The sequence below is a fragment of the Theropithecus gelada genome, chromosome 5 (assembly GCF_003255815.1).
Source record: "Theropithecus gelada isolate Dixy chromosome 5, Tgel_1.0, whole genome shotgun sequence".
Taxonomy (NCBI): domain Eukaryota; kingdom Metazoa; phylum Chordata; class Mammalia; order Primates; family Cercopithecidae; genus Theropithecus; species Theropithecus gelada.
In genome coordinates, this window is record NC_037672.1 from 80098754 (window position 1) to 80122263 (window position 23510).

Consider the following 23510-nt stretch of genomic DNA (forward strand, 5'->3'; position numbering starts at 1 on the left):
CTCTCCACCGGTAAATGAAATTATAAGTAGAAGAAATGTCTAAATACATTTGTTTGAATATTGTCAATGAAATTAGTTCACATGTTTAAACTCTTTAACAACAAAAATAAGTATGATCTACCTGGTTCTCTCAAGGGCGATATAATCTTAGCCAGTATGACTGCATCTGTGCAAAGTTAGTTATGACATCATGCACATAACACCTAGCACCCTTTATTATCTAACAGATTTCTAATGATTCGATGTACTGGTCATTAAATATTAGAGATTTATTCTACTTTTTCCAGGTCTTTAATGTATTTTAAATCTATATTTTACTTAAATTTAAATTACTATGTTTCTTCTTTGAAATTAAATATGTAGACTACATTCTCATTCATAGTATAGATGTAGGTAAATTATGACTACACATTTGTTTTTGGTATGACCATATGTTGAGGTCATATTTCTCAAGGTAAGTTTCATCAAGTTTATAAAAAAAAAAAAAAAAATAGGGAGTTAAAAAAATAAACTACACTTTATAATTTACCGTTTTGAGTTTTGGAAATATCCGGTAGCTCTCTGGAGAGTAGATTGAGAGTGGGAATGAGGATGGGGAGGAATATGTTGAGAATGGAGGCTGGGGGTCAAATTAGTTGTTGCAAAAGATAAGTAATGTTGGGAGCCTGACATGATTTGGCTGTGTCCCCACCCAAATCTCATCTTGAATTGTAATTCTCACAGTTCCCATTTGTTGTGGGAGGGACCCAGTGGGAGGTAACTGAATCATAGTGTGGGTCTTTCTTGTGCTGTTCTTGTGATAGTGAATAAGCCTCATGAGATCTGATGGTTTTATAAAGAGGAGTTCCCCTGCACAAGCTCTCTGTCTTTGCCTGCCTCCATCCAAGATGTGAATTGCTGTTCCTTGCCTTCTGCCATGATTGTGAGGCCTCCCAGCCACATGGAACTGTAAGTCCAATAAACCCTTTTTTTTGTAAATTGCCCAGTCACAAGTATGTCTTTATCAGCAGTGTGAGAACAGAGTCATACAGTAAATTGGTACCAGTAGAGTGGGCCATTACTGAAAAGATACCTGAAAGTGTGGAAGCAACTTTGGAACTGGGTAACAGGCAGAGGTTGGAACAGTTTGGAGGGCTGAGAAAAAGATTTAAAATTGTGGGAAAGTGGCCAGGCACGGTGGTTCATGCCTGTAATCCAAGCACTTTGGGATGCTGAGGCGGGCAGATCCCGAGGTCAGGAGTTCAAGACCAGCGTGACCAATATGGTGAAACACCATCTCTACTAAAAATACAAAAATTAGCTGGGTGTGGTGTCACGCACCTGTAATCCCAGCTACTCAGGAAGCTGAGACAGAAGAATTGCTTGAACCTGGGAGGCGGAGGTTGCAGTGAACCGAGATCGTGCCACTGCACTCTAGCCTGGTGACAGAGTGAGACTCCATCTCAAAAAAAAAAAAAAAAAAAAAAGTGGAAAAGTTTGGAACTTCCTAGATACTTGTTGAATGGCTTTAACAAAAATGCTGATAGTGATATGAACAATAAAGTACAGACTAAAGTGGTCTCAGATGGAATTGGAGCAAAGGTGACTTTTGTTATGTTTTAGCGAAGAGACTGGTGGCATTTTGCCCTGCCCTAGAGATTTGTGAAACTTTGAATTTGAGAGAGATGATTTAGGGCATTTGGCAGAAGACATTTCTAAGCAACAAAGCATTAAAGAGGTGACTTGGATGCTGTTAAAGGCATGCAGTTTTATAAGGTTTGGAAAATCTGCAACCTGACAATGCAATAGAAATGAAAATCTCATTTTCTGAGGAGAAATTCAAGCCTGCTGAAGAAATTTGCATAATGAGGAGCTGAATGTTAATCCCCAAAACAAAGGGGAAAATGTCTCTAGAGCATGAGAGAGGTCTTCATGGCAGTGCCTCCCATCACAGGCCTGGAGTCCTAGGAAGAAAAAGTGGTTTCACGGGCCGGGCCTAGGGTTCCCCTGCTCTTGGTACCCTGTGTCCCAGCTGCTCTAACTGTGGCTGAAAGGGGCCAATGTACAGCTCAGGCCATGGCTTCAGAGGGTGTAAGCCCCAAGCCTTGGCAGCTTCCACGTGGTGTTGAGTCTGAGAATGCAGATAAGTCAAGAATTGGGGTTTGGGGACCTCCACCTAGATTTCAGATGTATGAAAATGCCTGCATGCCCAGGCAGAAGTTTTCTGCAGGGGTGCGGCCCTCATGGAAAACCTCCGCTAGGGCAATGCAGAGGAACTCCACACACAGTCCCTACTGGGACACTGCCTAGTGGAGCTGTTAGAAGAGGGCCACTGTCCTCTAGATCCCAGAATGACAGATCCACCAACACCTTAGAGCATGCACCTGGAAAAAGCTGCAGACACTCAATGCCAGTCCATGAAAACAGCCAGGAGGGAGGCCATACCCTGCAAATTCACAGGGGCAGAGATGTCCAAGACCATGGGAACCCACCTCTTGCATCATTGTGACCCGGATGTGAGACATGGAGTCAAAGGAGATCATTTTGGAGCTTTAAGATTTGACTGCCCCACTGGATTTTGGACTTGCATGGGGCCTGTAGCCCCTTTGTTTTTGCCAATTTATCCCACTTGGAATTGCTGTATTTACCCAATGCCATACCCCATTGTATCTAGGTAGTAACTAACTTGCATTTGATTTTACAGGCTCATAGCTGGAAGGGACTTGCCTTATCTCAGATGAGACTTTGGACTATGGACTTTTGAGTTAATGCTGAAATGAGTTAAGACTTTGGGAGACTGTTGGGAAAGTATGATTGGTTTTGAAATATGAGGACATGAGATTTGTAGGGGTCAGAGGTGGAATTATATGGTTTGCTTGTGTCCTCACCCAAATCTCATCTTGAATTGCAACTCCCACAATTCCAGTATGTCGTGGGAAGGATGCAGTGGGAGGTAATTGAATCATGGTGGTGGGTCTTTCTTCTACTATTTTCATGGTAGTGACTAAGTCTCATGAGATCTGATGGTTTTATAAAGAGGAGTTCCCCTGCACAAGCTCTCTCTCTTTGCCTGCTGCCATCCTTGTAAGACGTGACTTGCTCCTCCTTGCCTTCTACCATAATTTTGAGGCCTCCCCAACCATGTGGAACTGTGAGTCCAGTAAACCTCTTTCTTTTGTGAATTACTCAGTCTTGGGTATGTCTTTATCAGCAACATGAGAACAGATTAATACAGAGCCTAAACTAATAGTTCTGGTTTTTAGCTTCCAGATATTTAAAAGGATTAAGACATACTTCCATCAGAAACACTGATTCACAAAGCAGTCATTCTCAACAGAGAGAGAAAGAGAGAGACCACATTCATATAACTTTTATTACAGTATATTGTTCTAATTGTTTCTATTTTATTATTAATTATGGTTGTTCATCTTTTACTGTTCCAAATTTATCAATTAAACCTTATTATATGTATGTATAGGAAAAAGCATGCATATAAGCTTTGGTATCATCCACAGTTTCAGGCATCCACTAGGAGTCTTGGGATGAATCCTCTACTATAAGGGCAGCCCTACTATACATAAATGAATGTACAGTCAATTATTATGATAGGAGTTGTGTAATATTCCCAAAATTTGGTTTAGAACTTTAAAATGAACATATATTTCAAGATATAGGCAATTTCCAATAATGTCATAGTAAAAATAACCTATTTGTTTTAAAACCACAAATTTAAATACTAAATACATAAGGCAGGTATAAAAGAAACCCCAACATAATGATAATCTGTAGTGACCAAGGAAAAGTTAAAAGTTAAATGTAGTTAACTTTGCTATAATAAAAATTAAGTATAAAAGTTACAGAAAGGATCTATTCCAAATGACTAAAATGTATCCTAAAAGTTTTAGTGCTTAAACAATCTGATTTAGGTAGAATATTCTGCTACTCAGCATGACTCATTTTTTAAGAGATTCAGACATGAAAAGATTTATTCTATTTTTAATAACAGGTGCTGAGGAAAAGGTATGGCTCATTTATGCATTTGTATTTTATATTTTGCCGTTCTAGTTTTGATTATTCAACACTTTCTCTGTGCCTATTTTGGAAGCTTTAACATTGTAGTTACATAATGTATATTCTGGTATATAAGCATATTTTGGCAAAAGCGAAAATACTAATTAAACATTAATTGCACTTCGCTAGTAATGGAGACTTATTTCATTCCTTAGAGAATTGTTTGAAAATCAACTATCAGTCAATTTTACTATGAAGCATCAATTAAATACTTAAAGTTCAAACTTACCAATTAAAAGAAAGGTTAGTTTACTATTACTAGCATATAATCGCTCAAGCATAATTAGAAAATTTAAGCAAAAGGTACTTTATTATATATTTTGAAGAAAAAGTAAATCTTAAAAATAAGTTTCTTGCATATAATTGGTGATTAATTGGTCTGTTTGTATGCTTGGTGATTAATTGGTCTGTTTTTAAGTGTGCCATATAGTAAAGCCTTCAGGACATTTCTTACATTTCTTCTCTCTAGGAGTTTCTTTGTTAATAAAGACCAACATCACACACACACACACACACACACACAGAAAGAGAGAGAAATTTTACTTGTATCATTTAGTGAAAAGTGTTCCAAGAAAACATAAATTTGATAAATAAATACATAATTTTCTAATCAGTATAATCTAAAATCGAGGTTTAGTTATCTTTTTTAAAATCCTGAAAATAAGTAAAAAAAGTCTAGGTAAATAACATATCTTTGGTTCATCTGTTCATGACATAATGCATGAATTTCTAATATTATGACTCCTTTGTTAAATTTGATTAAAATGTTTCTTATTCTCTCATTTTAAAAGTGAAGAACTGAGACTTGATTTAAGATTCCATAACTAGACTTTAAGATTTAAATCTTTATTTAAAATTCCATAATTGGTTTTAAAACAAATAGGTTATTTTTACTATGGCATTATTGGAAATCAATTGCCCATATCTTGAAATCTTATTTTGGAAAAAGCACTAATTAGTTTTCTTAATTGTAAACTCATAAATCTATGGATGTACATAGATTCTTAAACTTTAATACACTCTCAGTCTACATTAACATGGTCTTGTATTTTGAGTAGCTTAAAAATCAACCTCCTAAATTCTTTTCTGGCAATTCAGAGATTTCTTCTTGGTTTGGATGCATTGCTGGTGAGCTAGTTTGATCTTTTGGGGGTGTTAAAGAACCTTGTTTTGTTATATTACCAGAATTGCTTTTCTGGGTTCTTTCTTGTTCGGGTAGACTATGTCAAAGGAAAGATCTGGGGTTCAAGGACTGCTGTTCAGATTATTTTGTCCCACACGGTGATCCCTTGATGTGGTGCTCTCCTCCTTCCACTAGGGATGGGGCTTCCTGAGAGCCAGACTGCATGGATTGTTATTGCTCTTCTGTGTCTAGTCACCCAGTGTAGCTACCGGGCTCTGGGCCTATATTGGAGAGTGTCTGCAAAGAGTCATGTGATGTGATCTGTCTTCAGTTCTCTCAGGTGTGAATACCTGCACCTGTTCCAGTAGAGGAGCAGGTGAGTGAGGTGGGACCTTGGTCGTAGTTTTGATTGCTGCAGTGGTTTTCACTAACGCTGGTAGTGCTTGCAGTAAAGTTGTCACATGGATAGACTCAGGATCTCTGGTAGCCAGGATGTTACAGGCGGTGGGGTTAGCTGTTGTTCTGTTGTTTTCTCCTTTCTTGGGGAAGGGTTGTTCTTTGATGAATTGCTCTAACGGTTATAGCAGCACAATTCCCAATTGCAAAAATAGGGAACCAGCCTAAATGCCCATCAATCAACAAGTGAATAAAGAAAACGTGGCATACATATATATATATATGTATATATATGTTGTGGACAGCTATCAGTTTTGCAGTAGCATTTTTAGCCTTATTACTTTCTTCATTTCATTTTTTTCTATCCTTTTTTTCTAAATTATTTTCCAGTTTTAATTTATGTGCTCTGTTTCATGTGCCAAGGTAAGATATCTTAAATCTTTTCTGGATTTTTTAGAGTGATGAAATTATTCTATATCTTGATTGTGGCAGTGAATTTATATGAATCTGTCATAATTTTCTGTGCCCTGTATTAAAATGAGTGAATTCTACTGTATAAAAATAATATTTTAATTTTTAATAATGAAAAACACTATTTTGGAAATAAGGCTGGGTATTCATAAACAAATAAAGAAGAGAATATATTTTATAAATAGTTCTGACAAGCTTTCAAGTACTAATAAACTACTGGAAAAACAGAATTCTTTTGAATGAATTTGTTTTGGGTATTAAATTCCATGGATGGTTTTCTTCCTTCATTGGCATAAACTAATATGGGAGTCCCCAAAACACTCTTTACGCTGTTACTGTATAAAATTGTAAAGAACATACAATAATATTTTCGAAGCATGCAGTGCTAGATATTGTCTAGCAAAAAATTAGTCATTCCAAAATCACTGTTATATATATGTGCCTAGGCTTTTTAAAAATAAAGTATGACTATACTTTTAATATTTACTAAAAGCTGGGATATTTGAAAGATAATGTGAGGAAAGTTGAAAATCTTTATAGAATTTCAGGAAGTCCAATAATGTCTGGATAGCATATGCAATTAGTGAAAAACAATAATTCATCCTATGTGACATATCAATTAGAGAAAAATGCTACCTTCAATTGTGATGTTACTGAGTTATTCACAAATTTTATCGTTTACAGGATATAAGAGGAATCCTTTTACCTTTCCCCCTTGCTTCTAACAACCTCTCAAGGTATACCTTGCCCAGGAAACTAAGAAATGTCTAACAAATGTATTTTAATTAATTCTGTTTCAAGTTTTTATCTATCTTTTGTGTATTCATGAATGCCATCAGTCTTAGCATCACAGTATTAGCAGTATGACATGTTTTTCTCTTTTTTAATACTGAAGAATCTCATAAGTAATCGGCATAAGACTTCACAAAGAACTATTTTGTATTGTCACTATAAAATGAGAATTGTCAATATAAAATATTTGATTTTATTTATACTTTTTTTTTTTTTTTTTTTTGAGACGGAGTCTCACTCTGTCGCCCAGGCTGGAGTGCAGTGGCCGGATCTCAGCTCACTGCAAGCTCCACCTCCCGGGTTTACGCCATTCTCCTGCCTCAGCCTCCGGAGTAGTTGGGACTACAGGCGCCCGCCACCTCGCCTGGCTAGTGTTTTTTTTTTGTTTGTTTTTGTTTTTTTTAATTTTTTAGTAGAGGCGGGGTTTCGCCTTGTTAGCCAGGATGGTCTCAATCTCCTGACCTCGTGATCCACCCGTCTCGGTCTCCCAAAGTGCTGGGATTACAGGCTTGAGCCACCGCGCCCGTCCTATTTTATTTATACTTAATAAGCCTATCCTACATGTGTGCCTAGATATGTGAAAACACAAGGGGCAAATGTTAGAATATTTTTGGAACAAAATCTCATTTAAGATAAAAATCTTACTGATTTATAAGCTCATCTATGGGATAAGAGCTACAATTTTTAACACATTGCTTATGCTTTCCAATATGATGTCCTATTCAGACAGAAAATCTGTTTAAAAACAAAAACAAACAAAAACTATGGGCAGTGTAATACTCTGATGGCTAATGGCAATAGCAGCTGAGATAAGGGTGCCTTGCCAAATATCTTGCATCTCCTCTTTTCCCCCTTTGAGTATTATTTTATCATCTTATGAGCATTCATCTTATGAATGTTCTTCTTACTCTTTCTCCATCTGGTTTCTTCATTTAAAGTCTGTCCCCAATGGGAAGGTGTTCATTTTTGGCAAGAGTCATATGTTACATCCTCACAGTGCTTGCCAAATAACCTCATTCAAAGCAAAATGAGTGAGTGAATGAATGAATATTTAAACTGTAGGAAGAAGAGTAACAACTATTGACTAAATGCTACAAACTGGCTGCTTACAAATCACATTCCAAACTTTATACATTTCTAGTAAGAAGAAATTAGCCTTTCTGAAGACAACCACCAAAACCAACATTGAATGGCTTTCTATTAGCATGAATGTAGAATGTATGTATCAGTGGAAACATGAAACTAACATTCTGCAGATAAAGTTGTACATATTATCCACCTAGTGTATATAATTATCTGAGATATATGTCTTCTAAGCACATAAAAAAAAAAAATCTATTGTCTAATTATATAACACTACACCGCCAATAGCTCTGTCACCCGGCCCGCGTGCAGTGGCATGATCTTGGCTCACTGCAACCTCTGTGGCCCAGGTTCAAGAGATTCTCCTGCCTCAACCTCCCAAATAAGTAATTTTTAAAAATATAATTCCAAAAGCTCCACTGTTTCTTCCTAACCAAAGTTTTTACTTTGGAAATGTTACATTAAATTGATCTTAGCAAGAAATATTCCTCTAAAACCATTAAGAATAATCAAGTTCTATAAAAAGGATAAACTCACTGCAGTATGCCTAGATGCCAGAATAAATCTCTGATAATGCTAAAAAATAGCACTGCATTGATGAGCTTTTATTTGGTTAAAGAAGGAGAGAGAGACTAAGAAAATTCTATGGGTTTATTCCGATAATCTGTGGCAGAAGAGCTCCTGAAACAAGACAAGAAGACTTGCAGTTACCCCTCTAAGTCAGCTATATTATCAGCCAATAGGCAACCATGCCTTAACACTGGATTTACTCAGGTTCCAATCATTATCAGATTATATTTTATTTCCCTGTTAGAAGGTAACAATATTTTGAAATTTTAGACCTTAAAAGCAGTGCCACCTACTTTACATGAAAGGTATCATGTGAAGAGGCAGAGTTGTTGAAGTTAATTTTGCCAATTTTGCATCACTTTAGAAATGAACAAGATTTGGAGCACTGCAGAATAAAAACTGGCCAAATAAAAAGAGAGTATATTTTATCAAAGAATAAGGATTTGTTTTCACCTAGTGATTTCTGGCTACTTGATCATGCTCCTTTTAGGAAGAATGAAGCATGGATACTTTCTCTTCCAAAGCTTCTTTTCAGATATTTCAAAATACCTTCCATGTCTCTCTCTTAATCTCCTTCCTAACCCCTCTTATTTATTTATCCCCTATCTAGCCACCTATCAATTTATAGATCTATCTATCCATCTATTCATTTATTTACATTTAGCACTCACTTGTCACTTACATGTCATTCATTGTTTTAAGTACTTTACAAATATTAACTCACTCTTCTTAACAAACTTGAGATATAGATACTGATATAATTTCTCTTTTTTCTGATAAGAGTACTGAGGCTGAGAAAGGCTCAATAACTTGCCCAATGTTATATAGCTAGAAAGTAGTGGAGCCATATTGAACCCAGGCAATTAGACTTGATTGCCATTAGCTAAAAACCCTCATCCTTCAACCTTTCATCTATTGGATTATGGTTCCCAGAATTCATACCAACATAAGCATCCTCCTGTGAACCAAGTCTCACATTTTGACATTCTTCCTAAAAGCTGATACCCAGGAGTTCTGAACCCAATTCTTAGGAAGCGGTCTGACCAAATGGGAATAGCATAAAAATGTTCACCTTGATTCTAGGTGTCATTATAATTATTACTATTATTAATGTACCTGAAGACTGCATTCATCTTTCACACCCCATACCCCAAACTGTTGTTACAAAGTGAACCTGTGGTTCCCCACATTCTGTAAACTTGTGAGGACAGGGATTGAATGTGTTTGAGTCATTGAATCCTCAGCATCTTATAAAGTGACTGGAAAAAAGTGAGTCAACTAATATCTATTTGCTGGCCGGATATGAATTAAGGGTTTTTGTTGTTGTTGTTGTTCACATGTCAAGCAGAGTCTCACATTTTGGAATTGTATAATATACAAGGAAATAAAAAAAAAAAACCTAAGCATAGGACTTAACATTTATCTGTGTTAGATTTCATCTTTTAATTTTAGAACCTTGACACAGGCTGTTCAAAACCATTTGATTCTTGATTTTATCGTCTGGTCTATTAGGGTATTCCTTCTAAATAATCTGTCATCTAGCAATGCAAATTGCCATATCTTCTATATCTTCATCAAAGTTATTGATGAAAAATATTGAACAAGAGAGGGTCAAGGACAAATCTTGTCAACATTCTCATAAGACTACTTTCTAGGCTAACTCTGATGAACAAACATATTGCTTTACTCTCTCTGGGTAATTCAAGCTACTTGTGAGAACAATACATTATATTAGGTCAAGTCATAAAAGTTGCATTTTCTTACATCAAAACTGTTAGATATTGGCAATTTCATATAATTTAACCTAATCTAATGTAGTCCACATTTCTTCATTTTCTAAGAGTGTCATATGAGATTTTACTAAATATCTTGTTTAAATAAAAATAAATCCACATCATGCATAACTTTAATAAGATATATATTATTTTAAGATTTATTATTATTAACTTGATAAATTTTACAAAAATAAGAAATTTTGTTATTTGGCATAACTTGATTCTTCAAGTTTGTTGTCTCTATAACCAAATAATTAATTCCTCATCTATGGGACCAAGGCTCTTACTTTATCTCCCACAGCTTTCAGTAAAGTATTTTACATATCATAAATATTCATCAAATGTTGAATAAATAAAATAAAATAATTTTGAATGTGGTCAGAACTCATTCAGCAAAGAACCTTCATTGAGAGGCTTTATATACAATTTCCTAGAACTATCTCTTTTCAAGATATTTCCTATCACTAATCTAACTTCTACTGGCTTTAATAACTATTGGCACAGCCCACTCACTTGTGGACATACCATATATATAGAGAGGGAAAACACCCCTTTTGCATTAAAAATAACCTCATAATCTCTGAAGGTCTATGGGAATTAAATACATACTAAATCACCCAGGCACTTGGCTCAGATATAGAGACACTGCTGATGGTGGCATGACAAAAGGATAACGTAAAGTAACACCATCTGTCACAATCATAATGGAATCCCAAAATGAGTCACAGAGTCCTTTAAGCCACTGATATGAAGAAATGCAAGTTTAACCTCTGTTTGACCCTCAGGCAAAATTGATGCCACATTTAAATACTGGGATAATAGTGTTTTTGTACCACTATATCAACTACTGCATGACACTCTAATGCTTAGTCAATAGAAATTAATTTCTGATAATGCCAGTTCTAGTCAGTGGAGCCTGGGAATACGTTTCTTATCAAAATCAAGAGTTCTTAAGGAAGCTTATGATACAACAAAGTCACTTATAATTAGAGAAAAATATCAGCAGTGACTATGGGATTCTTTCCAATTATGGATTTCCCAGTGCTTGAATTAAGACTTTGGCTCTAAAATGAAGCTGACTGACACATTCAGACTATGTCTGTCAATATTTCTGGGCTAGAAAGCTCAGATAATTCCAGTATCCTTCGTAAGCTGTCTGACTGCTTTACTGGCAGCGTCTTCTTTCTCTATCAGCATGAATTTAATATTAAAAGATTACTGCTTATTTATTTATTTATTTATTTATTGTTAACATAAGCTTCCATTTTCTACCATTTAGTAGTTTTAGGTTAAGAGGAAAGAAACACCAGTGAAATTAGTAGTGTCCTTGGTATGTGAATGTATATTTATCTGTATTATTCTTTTGAAACCACAAAGCCAAAGCATTCTAAAATATTTTTTCTCATAATTTGACCATTTTCCCCATTTATCTGAGGTTTATTATGTTTATCTGTGGATGACTACTGTAATATTTTTAGCACTACTTATTAAAACTCATGTCTTAAAGTCTTGTTCAATATTGCTAATTAACTTCTTCATTACCATAAGCAATGCTGCTAAGCTACAGTACTGTCATAAAATTTTTAAAATGAATAAACAAAATCATGTAATATAAACAATGATGCAGCTGCTCATTGTTTATACAGCTCAGCAAATAATGGCCAAGTGCTACTGACTGAATCAGTGAATATTATTCCTTCTCATTAATGGAAAAAGAAAGGAATGCAGAATAAGCTGTGCACATCAAAATAACAGGGAGCTCACATATTTAGGATGCAATCAATGTTGCATCTCTGTCTATAGTACTCATCAATACTCTGCCAAATGGTAACTACATCCTCGTCTTCCCATTTCAAGTAATACAGTCAGCCCATTTTAATCGTAAACAATTGCTTTGTAATTTAAAGGGATCAATTCCATTACACATTCACTGTAATTCATTTAAGGTCTGAAGCACAGAGTTGGGCACAAATTTAAGTATTCGATAAGTATTTGCTAAAAGAGTGAAATATGTAAAATTACATAACCTTATCATTAAGAATAATTAAGGACACCTAAAAGTCCTCTGAATTATCTCAGAGACAGTATACTTAGAATCTAAATATAGGTAATCATGATGGCTATTAGTGAAACAAGAAACGGATTCATATTTTAAGCTTTACTTTTTCTTATAGTTTAGAAATGCTTACACTTCCCAAGGCTTGTGTAAACTTTAATTTTACCACTTTTACTATTTCGTATTATTTTAAACAGGAATAATATCAGAATTGCCACACATCCTAATAGAAATAGGGTAGAGTATGAATAAATAAATCAATATCAGTAACAAAAATCAATAGTATTTTCATTTCTAAATTGGAGGTAGAGTCGGGATAAAATTAAAAGAACTAATGAAAACCCAACAAAGATCTTCAAAACAACCAGCTACTACCCACCTTAGTCACTAAGCCAAATATTTCTGGAAGTAAACTATAATGATGCATACAGAAAAGAGGTGAAGAGAGAGGTAAACATAAAGAAATGTTTCTCTTAAAAATAGTTATTTCATTAAGTGAGACAACACTTTGTTTTTTCCTTTTCCTTTTTTTTTTTTTTTTTGGCAGAGTTTTGCTCTTGTTCCCCAGGCTGGAGTGCAATGGCACAATCTTGGCTCAAGGCAATCTCTGCCTCCCAGGTTCAAGCAATTCTCCTGCCTCAGCCTCCCGAGTAGCTGGGATTACAGGCATGCACCACTGTGCCCGGCTAATTTTGTATTTTTAGTAGAGATGGGGTTTCTCCATGTTGGTCAGGCTGATCTCGAACTCCTGACCTCAGGTGATCTGCCTGCCTCAGCCTCCCAAAGCGCTGGGATTACAGGCGTGAGCCACCGGGCCCCGGCAGAGACAACAATTTCATGCATAATTTTAGAAATTAAAAAGATATGTTATTGGAGTCCCTTTTAACCATATTAGAATATTTAATTCAACAGATTCAGATTTGAAAAGATGCTTTTAAATTTTTAGTCATAGTTGGACCAAAGTCAACAGATGTTTCTGTCTTTAAGAGAAAAGTAAGAGCAACAGGGGGCTGGAACAAACACATCAGCCTGATTCAGGATGGGCAAGATCTCTGGTTCCCTACATTCACTCAGACCTCAGCTGGCAAAGCTGAGTGCCATTCATGCTGGCCTTGCAGAGCCAGAATAAATTAACACAGTCAGAAAGAGGGATTGGTCTCACAGCATTTCAAAACAGCCCTTCATCTGTCTATGTTTAGGGAAATCAGTGGGAATGGACAGAAGAAGGAATCCATCATGTGTTATAGACTATGAGTTAGTACACTGAGAAAATTACAAACACACATGGAAAATTGAAACTCTACCTGCTCCCTATTTTTGAGTATGAAACATAACCTTTGCTTAGGTTAAAATATGGAAATCCAAGGTATTGCCCATGGTGAGAATAGAAACCTACTGGTTCCTTTTCTAAATTCCTTTAACCTATACTAACAGGTCTAATTTGTCTTTTTGTCCATTTTTCACCTCTTCCCCCTCCAACATATGAACAGATCAAAACACTGCATGACTGCCTCGAGTCTCATTGCTCTTCTCACTGTGTTAATTGATTCCAGCTATTCAAGGTGAGGATAAACAGTATTCTGCTTGGCCAGGATAAACCTGTGAGGGACATATCCATCCTATATCAGATGGCTGCTCTTCTCTGTCAACCAGACAGGCAGTAGTTCTGTGAGGACACAAAATAGGGTCACTTAACAAAACAAAGTGATGTGCTTCACTGCCTCAGCAGCCTAAGTCTAGAGAGGGAGGCAGCATATACATCGCTCCACAACTTCTTTTTTTTTTTGAGACGGAGTCTCGCTCTGTCACCCAGGCTGGAGTGCAGTGGCACGATCTCGGCTCACTGCAAGCTCCGCCTCCCGGGTTTACGCCATTCTCCTGCCTCAGCCTCCCCAGTAGCTGGGACTACAGGCGCCCGCCAGCCACCACGCCCGGCTAATTTTTTGTATTTTTAGTAGAGACGGGGTTTCACTGTGTTAGCCAGGTTAGTCTGGATCTCCTGACCTCGTGATCCGCCCGCCTCGGCCTCCCAAAGTGCTGGGATTACAGGCGTGAGCCACCGTGTCCGGCCGCTCCACAGCTTCTTAATAGATTAGTACACCTATTCATGCTAAGATATAAACTCAATTCAATGTTAGGAAGTTGAGAACAGTGATTCTTTTCCAAACCCAGAATCACCATAAAAAAAAATAGTGACCCAGGGCCTTACTACAAATACTGAATCAACACATCTTAGGGCTCTGATTTGATGAGATGTGGGAGAGACAGAAAATTAGCATTTTAACATGATCCCGGGGTGATTTATAGAGCCTCCTTGCATTAGATAGGAAATTCAGAAACATCTAATTAGTCATTAGGAGATTCAGAAACATCTACATAAACATCTATATAAAGGCAATCAACAAAAATAGTCACAGAAATTTAAAACACAAAAAACAATTTAACATATTTTTATTATATTTTGTAGCTTATACTAACCTAGTAGTAGTTATGGAATACATGATAATTATCTTTTTTTTTTTTTTTTTTTTGAGACAGAGTCTTACCGCGACACCCGGGCTAGGTGGCTCAGTGCTCGATCTTGGCTCACTGTAACCTCCACCTCTGGGTTCAAGCAATTCTCGTGACTCAGCCTCCCGAGTAGCTGGGATTACAGGTGCCTGCCACCATGCCCACCTAATTTTTGTATTTTTAATAGAGAAGGGGATTTCACCATGTTGGCCAGAGTTCTCAAACTCCTGACCTCAGGTGATCCACTCACTTAGTAGCCTCCCAAAGTGCTGGGATTACAGGCGATAATTCTCAAATTTAAGCAGCTTGTTACAAGTAGATTACTGGTCTCCACCCCCCAGGGTTTCAGATTCAGTCTAAGGTAGGACCGGACAATTTTTCTTTGTAACAGTCCTTAAAAAAAATTCAGTTAAGTGTAATCTATATGCACCTAAGTTTGATTATACAAATGAATATGGATAGTACACCTCTAATTCATCAAAGAATTTAAACTCACTGATCACTAAAACAAAATTACATAACATTGTAGTAAAACACTGTAATATTTCCTCTACAAATGATTTTTTTTTTTTTTTTTTTTTTTGAGACAGAGTCTCCCGCTGTCACCCAGGCGTGAGTGCAATGGCATGATCTTGGCTCACTGCAACCTCCGTCTCCTGGGTTCAAGCGGTTCTCCTAACTCAGCCTCCCAAGCAGCTGTGATTACAGATGCCTACCATCGTGCCCGGTTCATTTTTGTATTTTTAATAGAGATGCGGTTTCGCCATGTTGGCCAGGCTGGTCTTGAACTCCTGACCTCAGATGATCCACCTGCCTTGGCCTCCCAAAGTGCTGGGATTACAGGCGTGAGTCACCGTGCCCAGCTTACAAATGATTCTTAATATTATTACATTATGATAATGACCGTCAGTAGTGCTTCTCTCATCAAAAGCATTCACTCAATATTAGGCTAATAGTCAATACTAATGGTTAATATTTATAATAACAAGGTTTGATGAATATACGTACCTACTCCTTCCAAGGGAATGTAAGTACAACATAAAATGGCCATAGTTGTATAAATTTAAAAAAAAAAAAAAAAAGAATGTTGTAGATAGGCAATTTTTACCTGTTTTACTGTGAAAGCTGAAAGCAAAAATTTTAAAGTTTCACCTCTGATTAGAATGGTTGACTCTTCTTTTATTCAAATTCAATGTTGACATTTTTACACTTCATGGTTTTCTTTTCATGTTTTTCAACGTTTGTCCTTACGAACAACTGGTGAAAGCTGTCTGTTTGAACTGTTTAAATGTGAAAGTCAATAGAGAGTACCGCTTAATCAAATAAAGGTTGAGTATTCCTTCTCTGAAATGTGTGGGACCAGAAGCATTTTGGATTTCAGATGTTTCCAGAGTTTGGAATAGTTGCAAATACATATTTGAGATATCTTGGGAATGGGACCCAAGTCTAAGCATGGAATTCATTTATGTTTCATCAACACCTTATACATACAGCCTGAAGGTAATTTTATACAATGTTCTTAACAATTTTGTGCATGAAATAAAGTTTTGACAGTATTTTGACTGCAATCTATAACATGAGGTCAGGTGTGGAATTTTCCTTTTGTGGGAGGATGTTGACACTCAAAAAGTTTTAGATTTTGGAGCATTTCAGATTTCTAATTTTCATGTTAGAGATGCTCAATCTGACATGACACTAGAACTATTTCTTAAGTCTCTGGAGTGAAAGACCAACCCACTCTGTTATTCTATGTTTCCCTAGGAGAGTAGATTCAATGTGTTATATACTGTTTCAGGGCTATTTAATAAATAGACAGAAGCAAATCCCCTAGCAATACTCAAAACTTTTAAGAACTACTTTTTTTTTCCTTCCTTAGCAAATAAATAAATAAATAAACAAATATTAGAAATAGAGTAAGGCTCTTCTCTTGCAGTTTTATTTTCACAGTAATACTTTGGCACTTTCCTGGGAATTTGTGTGTCCTAACGACGAGCAGGTGCCAATTAGCTAGCTGGATAACTCTCCTGAACACAATTAGCACTTTTTACATTCCTTCATGGAATTCTAGGTGAACTATCAGTCCTGTGTTCATGTGAATTATTAATCTTCAGAAATTTATTTCAAAATTTCAAAGACTGAATATATTCACTAAAAATTTTGGTAAAATGCAGAAGAGCTCAAATTTGAAACACTCAGATTTTAATGGTACTTTTATTAAGTACCATTAAAACTTTGGATCACATGTAGTAAAAACATGTACTACATAAAATAAAAAGGCATATAGTGAGTAATTAAAAAAAAAAATTTTTTTAAGAGAAATTTTTTTTCTTTTCTTTTCTTTTTTTTTTTGAGACTGAGTCTCGTGCTCTGTGGCCCAGGCTGGAGTGCAGTGGCGTGATCTTGGCTCACTGCAAGCTCTGCCTCCTGGGTTCATGCCATTCTCCTGCCTCAGCCTCCCGAGTAACTGGGACTGGGACTACAGGCGCCCACAACCACACCCGGCTAATTTATTGTATTTTTAGTAGAGACGGGGTTTCACCGTGTTAGCCAGGATGGTCTCAATCTCCTGACCTCGTGATCCGCCACCTCAGCCTCCCAAAGTGCGGGATTACAGGCGTGAACCACCACGCCCGGCCAGAAATTTTCTAACATAAACAAAAGCAGGGAAATTAATAAAGATCTAAATTCCAAATCATTTTAACCTGCTTTCAAAAGCAATAGCAATGCATAATGAACATTTCTCAGATCATTATATATGTTTAATAGTCGCACTGTTGACACACGTAGTAAGTGATCTAATAATTGCATACAATTTTAATGGAAAAGTATAAATCAATATATTCAAGAAGACTCTTGTTGATGCATTGTTTTGGGAAAAAGTTCTCACGGAAAAGATTTATCAACACAGAAATAGCAACTGAATTTTTTTTTCTTAATACAGAGGATTGCATCACAGATACATTTAATTTACATAAATTCAAGTAGTTCTTTTATGTTATTACAATACTATAAAATGATACTTTGTAAAGATACTTTTCATTATGTACTACATACTTTGTACAATAATATGTAATAATATCTGTACACCACATAGGAATATATTTTTTAAAATTCAGTATATTTTATGATCTAATGAAGAAGTTTCAAAAATAATTTTGATTATACTAAAATTTAATAGTTGATTTCAGACCCTTGACCCCAACATATAATTTAATTCAACTAGGTGATTATTTCAGATACTCAATTTCTTATGTGAATTCTGTCCTGCAGTTTAAAACTTTCATAAATCTTTTCTGGTTATCTCGTTTTAGTAGTAAAAAAAAAAAGCAATAATAATAAAATAAAAGAACTCAAAACCCCTACCTTCATTCACATGTAATAGTCTTCTTGCTCACTGTTAGGTTTAGAAAATTTTAGCTTTTCGGCGCGTGAGGCGTTTTTGCCCGCCGCCACTGAGTCGTGCAGAGGCGGAGGCTTGGGTGCATTCAAGATTCGGCTTCACCCGTAACCCACCGCCATGGCCGAGGAAGGCGTTGCTGCTGGAGGTGTAATGGCCATTAATACTGCTTTACAAGAGGTGCTGAAGACCGCCCTCATCCACCATGGCCTAGCATGTGGAATTCGCGAAGCTGCCAAAGGATTAGACAAGCACCAAGCCCACCTTTGTGTGCTTGCATCCAACTGTGATGAGCCTATGTATGTCAAGTTGGTGGAGGCCCTTTGTGCTGAACACCAAATCAACCTAATTAATGTTGATGACAACAAGAAACTAGAGGAAAGGGTAGGCCTCTGTGCAATTGGCAGAGAGGGGAAACCCCATAAAGTGGTTGGCTGCAGTTGTGTAGTAGTTAAGGACTATGGCAAGGAGTCTCAGGCCAAGGATGTCATCGAAGAGTACTTCAAATGCAAGAAATGAAGAAATAAATCTCTGGCTCACACGCACAAAAAAAGAAAGAAAGAAAGAAGGGAGGGAGGGAGGGAGGGAGGAAGGAAGGAAGGAAGGAAGGAAGGAAGGAAGGAAGGAAGGAAGGAAAGAAAATTTGAGCTTTTCCGTGATTGTAAAACTAGGAACTTGAATTTGTGTCATGGTATTTCAAATTCTTAACTCTAGAACATGATCAGCTAAATCAATAGTCTTGTTCATCCACTGAACTACTTTGCCATGTTCCTGAAAGCTTTTAGTTAAAAAATAAATAAATAAATAAAAATAAAAACAAAAAATGCTGTCATAGGAATCCAGACCATCTGGCAAGTCAATATATTCATACTTGGGGGAAAATTCAGTGAAGGTTATGAAAAGTAGCAAAATATGCTGCCCCAAAATATGCCACTTGGCATATTGATGATTTTGAACTGAAGACAATTGGAAGCAGATACAAGGCAAGCTCTAATCAGACTATAAATTTACAAAGGTATCCCTCTCTCCTCTCTATTAGGAAAAATAGAAGTTAATCACCAGAGACAACTTTAAACATTTATCAGCCTGGAGATGGCACCAGAAGAATCCACATAATAAATGTTACTAACTACAGTAGTCTCCTCTTACCCATGGGAAATATGTCCCAAGGCCCCCTAGTGGATGCCTGAAACAACCCATAGCAGCAAATAGTACATATACCAGGTTTTTCCCTATACATACACACCTACAACAAAGTTTAATTTATAAATTAGGCACAGTAAGAGATTAACAACAGTAATTTATAATAAAATAGAACAATTATAATAACATACTGCAATACAAATTATGTGAATACAGTATCTCTTTCTTTCTCTCAAAATATATTGTACCGTACAGTCATCTTTCTGTAGTCACGTGGTATTGGTTCCAAATCTTCCCCGGGATTTTTCTGTGGATGCTTAAGTCCCTGATATAAAATGGCATAGTATTTGCATATAACCTACACACATCCTCCAAAACAGGTTAAATCATTTCTGCCTTACTTATAATCCCTAATACAATGTAAATATAATTTAGGCAGTTGTTATACTGTATTGTTTTTCCTAGAAAAATTGTATTATTTATTTATTTACTTTATGTTTCCATTTCCTGATTTTTTTTTTTTTTTTTTTTTTTTGAGACAGAGTTTTGCTCTTTTTGCCCAGGCTGGAGTGCAATGGCGCGATCTTGGCTCACTGCAACCTCCGCCTCCCAGGTTCAAACGATTCTCCTTCCTCAGCCTCCTGAGTAGCTGGGATTATAGGTGCCCACCACCATGCCCTGCTAATTCTTTCGTATTTTTAGTAGAGACAGGGTTTCACTGTGTTGGGCAGGCTGGTCTTGAATTCCTGACCTTAGGTGATTCACCTGCCTCAGCCTCCCAAAGTGCTGGGATTACAAGCATAAACCACCATGCCCGGCCCATTTCCTGAATATTTTTGATCTGATGTTGTTTACTCACCTGTTTGCAGACCTCAGTTGACCACAGGTAACTGAAACTGCAGATAGCAAAACTGCAGATAAGGGGGAACTACTGTAGCTCTCATGTTCCATTAGTTTCCCCCATATATTTACCTTCCCACAATTTGCTGCCCTTACAAGCTCAAAGTTCTTTTCCTTTGTTTTGCCACTTCTCTACAAAATCTGTTGTTTTTTGTTTAGATGCTATATAACCCTAAATTTCAATCACCCCGTTGAGTTACTCATCAGAATTCTCCCATGTGCGTCCATGAAGCACTCCTTACTAAACTGTTTTTCTCTTGTTAATCTGTCTTTTGTCAGTCTCATTTGCTGGGCCCCACCAGTGAACCTAAGTCAGAATGGAAAGGGGTTTTTCTCCTTGCCTGCAGTGGTATAAAAATAATTTTTTAAGAAATTACATTATCAAGAATTGTTTAATAAGCACAGTACCTGAAACACATGGCAGTTATTCTTATAGGCCACACTCAATTAAAATTTCAGAATAAAATTTTACTTTTTGGAAAAGTGAGGGCTTCTTTTACTAAGGATGTAATAATTTGATGGAAAGAGTTATAAGAATAAAAGGTTGCCGGTGCTTTAGGAGATTATAATCTGGATTGTTTTGCAATATTATTGCAGCTTGAGACCGAATGAGACAATGGTACTAGGAAAAAGAAAATTCCAGTATAAGATCAATTCTTATTCATTATTTCATATATACCAATATTTGATTTAGTATATTACTAAGGAGTAACTGATCACATAATGCTTTTCTCCATGTTTCATGTTGTCCAGGGCTTAAAAAACCTCTGGTGCCAGTGCAGATGATTGTCAGATTCAAATCTTCTGTTCCAGCTCGGCATTATCCACCTGGACAAATGCAAGCAAACTGTGCTTTTTCTTTCTTCCCTATTCCACCCTGTTCTCTTTTACTGAAGAACAGTTCAATATGATTGACTTTTATGCTATTTTAAGCATCACTGTAATGAACACCTTATGCATGTCTTTGCACACAAGTATGAGAGTTTCTCTAGGAGGAAAACTTAGAAGTAGATTTCCAATATACAAGGTATGTAAAACATGATATTTTTTAAACACGGTATTTTAAACATGATATTTTAAAACATGGTAATATAAGGTAGTAAAACATGGGTTTTAGTAGGTGAGGAGGTTCAGAACATACTACCCCATAATACAGAGCTCTGACACATTGAATATTTTAAGAAATTGACAAATAGCAAGTGCAGGAAGGTATCTCTGATTTTCTCCTGAAGCATTTCATAAGAATCTCAAATGAGAGCTGCCCTCCATATACCCAGTGGCATCTTTATCTCCAAAGATAGAAGGGCAAGAGGAATCAGAATGAATAGGCTTTGCTAAATTTCCCCCAGTTTACTTTGCTTAACCCATACTTTGCCCTATCACACTTGTTCATAACTTTGCACACTTCATCAAATCTCACATAAAAATACTCAGGTTTAACCTTTTTTTGGGGGGGGGTCTTCATTTCCTTAGGAAGGCTCTCATGTCATGTAAAACTTAAATAAAATAAATGTGTATATTTTTCTATTGTTAATGTCTTTGGTTACAGAGTCCCAGCCAAGAATGTAGACAGGTAGAATGAAAATATTGCTTTCCTTCACTGCAGTTTCTGGTGATGAGGATGGGATTGCATTGGCTAGGGCACTCAACGACTCTGGGGCTGTCACTGACTAAGCCAGCAAAGAATTCTTACTGAGTCAGTTTCCTAGATCTCTATCTGCAGAGGCCGGTTGAGAGAGGAAGGTAAGATTTTTTTCCCATCCAGTCCTTTCCAAATTCAGATTAGCAGCAGAAATTTGTAAGACGTATTCCTTTGAATTGTAACTCTTACAAATTTGGTTCGAAGTACTCATTGATTATTGATCCTTTTCCTCCCAGGGACAGCCATGGCATTCCTATTTGTCTCACTTTGTATCTTGAGAGCTTGGCTTGACTTTACACCTGTCAGGGCACACAGATTGTCAGGCCTGCATCTGCAGGTGGCCAACTGTTAGATAGGGGCCCTGAGATATGAGGATGGCTGAACAGAAATGTGGGCTGCACCCCATTTGCAGCTGGTATCCTACCGGCATTACTAGCTCATAGGAGGTTTTGTCTGCATCTGTCATTCTTCTGTCTGTTTTTGGTAGTGGCTCTGGATCATGAGGGTGTCTTCTTCTCTGGGGATGCCTCTTGCGTCTGTGATTAGGCTATAAAAGGGCTTACTGATTTTGATTTTGAGTCACATGGAATAGATACCCCTTTGGTTTAAAAAAAAGGCAGAGTGGCAGGGGGCAGTTGCAGTTGGCTCATGCCTGTAATCCCTGCACTTTGGGAGGCTGAGGTAGGAGGATTGTTTGAGCCCAGGAGTTTGAGACCAGTTTAGGCAACACAATGAGATCTTGCTCTCTGAAAAAATAATTAATTAAAGGAAAAGGGTTCATCTCTTCTGGGTCTTTATAGTTAGGGGAAAAAAGGGGATTCAATTGTGCTGGAAAATTTACTGTTTGTCTCATTCAAAACCTGACAATCATATTTCAAAGGATTTTTTTTTTTTTTTTTTTTTTTTTTTTTTTTTTTGGCCAAAATACTCTACTGTCAGAAATGGGCTTAATTGGAGGTTCGTCTTCAGAGCCTGAGAGGAACTATTTTTAAGGCCTTCTCTTCTAATATGGAATTATGCACTTATGAAAGGAGTTATCCAGCTTGCTTTAGGCAGACAGTAAGGGAAGGGTCCCTGGAGAACTTCAATCCACCCCAGAAGAATTTATACCAGATGTTTTTTGCAGATAAAGGAACTTGCACAGGGGTCTTGCCTAAACATGCCCATAGTGGACAATTCCATTCCTTAACATATGTGCGGTAACAGAAATAAATCAGTATGGAGGAACTCAGCCTAAGGACCCACATGTGCACTGGAAGGATGGGGTAGAATTCACACCTTAAGCCCTCATATTCAACTGTGAAGGAAGCAACTGGAAACCTGCTTTCAGGACCCTCTTTTGTTCTTTGCTGAGAGCTTTCCTTTTGCTTAATAAATTCTGCTCCACTCACTCTTTGATGACCTTGTGCCTAATTCTTGGTTGTGAGAAAAGAACCCAAATCTGGTTAAGCTAAGGAGGAAAAGCTCCTGCATCACTTAGAGAGAAAGAACATTAGGAAGGTTTTGTGTAATAATTGATTAAAACATTCTAAAGGCATGCAACTCAATCTAGAACATAGGGATTTTTATTTTCATCTTACTTAGAAATATGTTCTCTGATA

General features: G+C 36.8%; 1 protein-coding gene and 1 pseudogene across 3 annotated transcripts in view; one reads left to right on the top strand and one right to left on the bottom strand.

The window, feature by feature from the left end:
- ADGRL3 (adhesion G protein-coupled receptor L3) overlaps positions 1-23510 on the bottom strand; it is an 868510-nt gene that overhangs the window by 286055 nt on the left and 558945 nt on the right. The gene's annotated exons all lie outside the window — the stretch shown is intronic.
- LOC112625079 lies at positions 18345-18765 on the top strand (annotated as a pseudogene).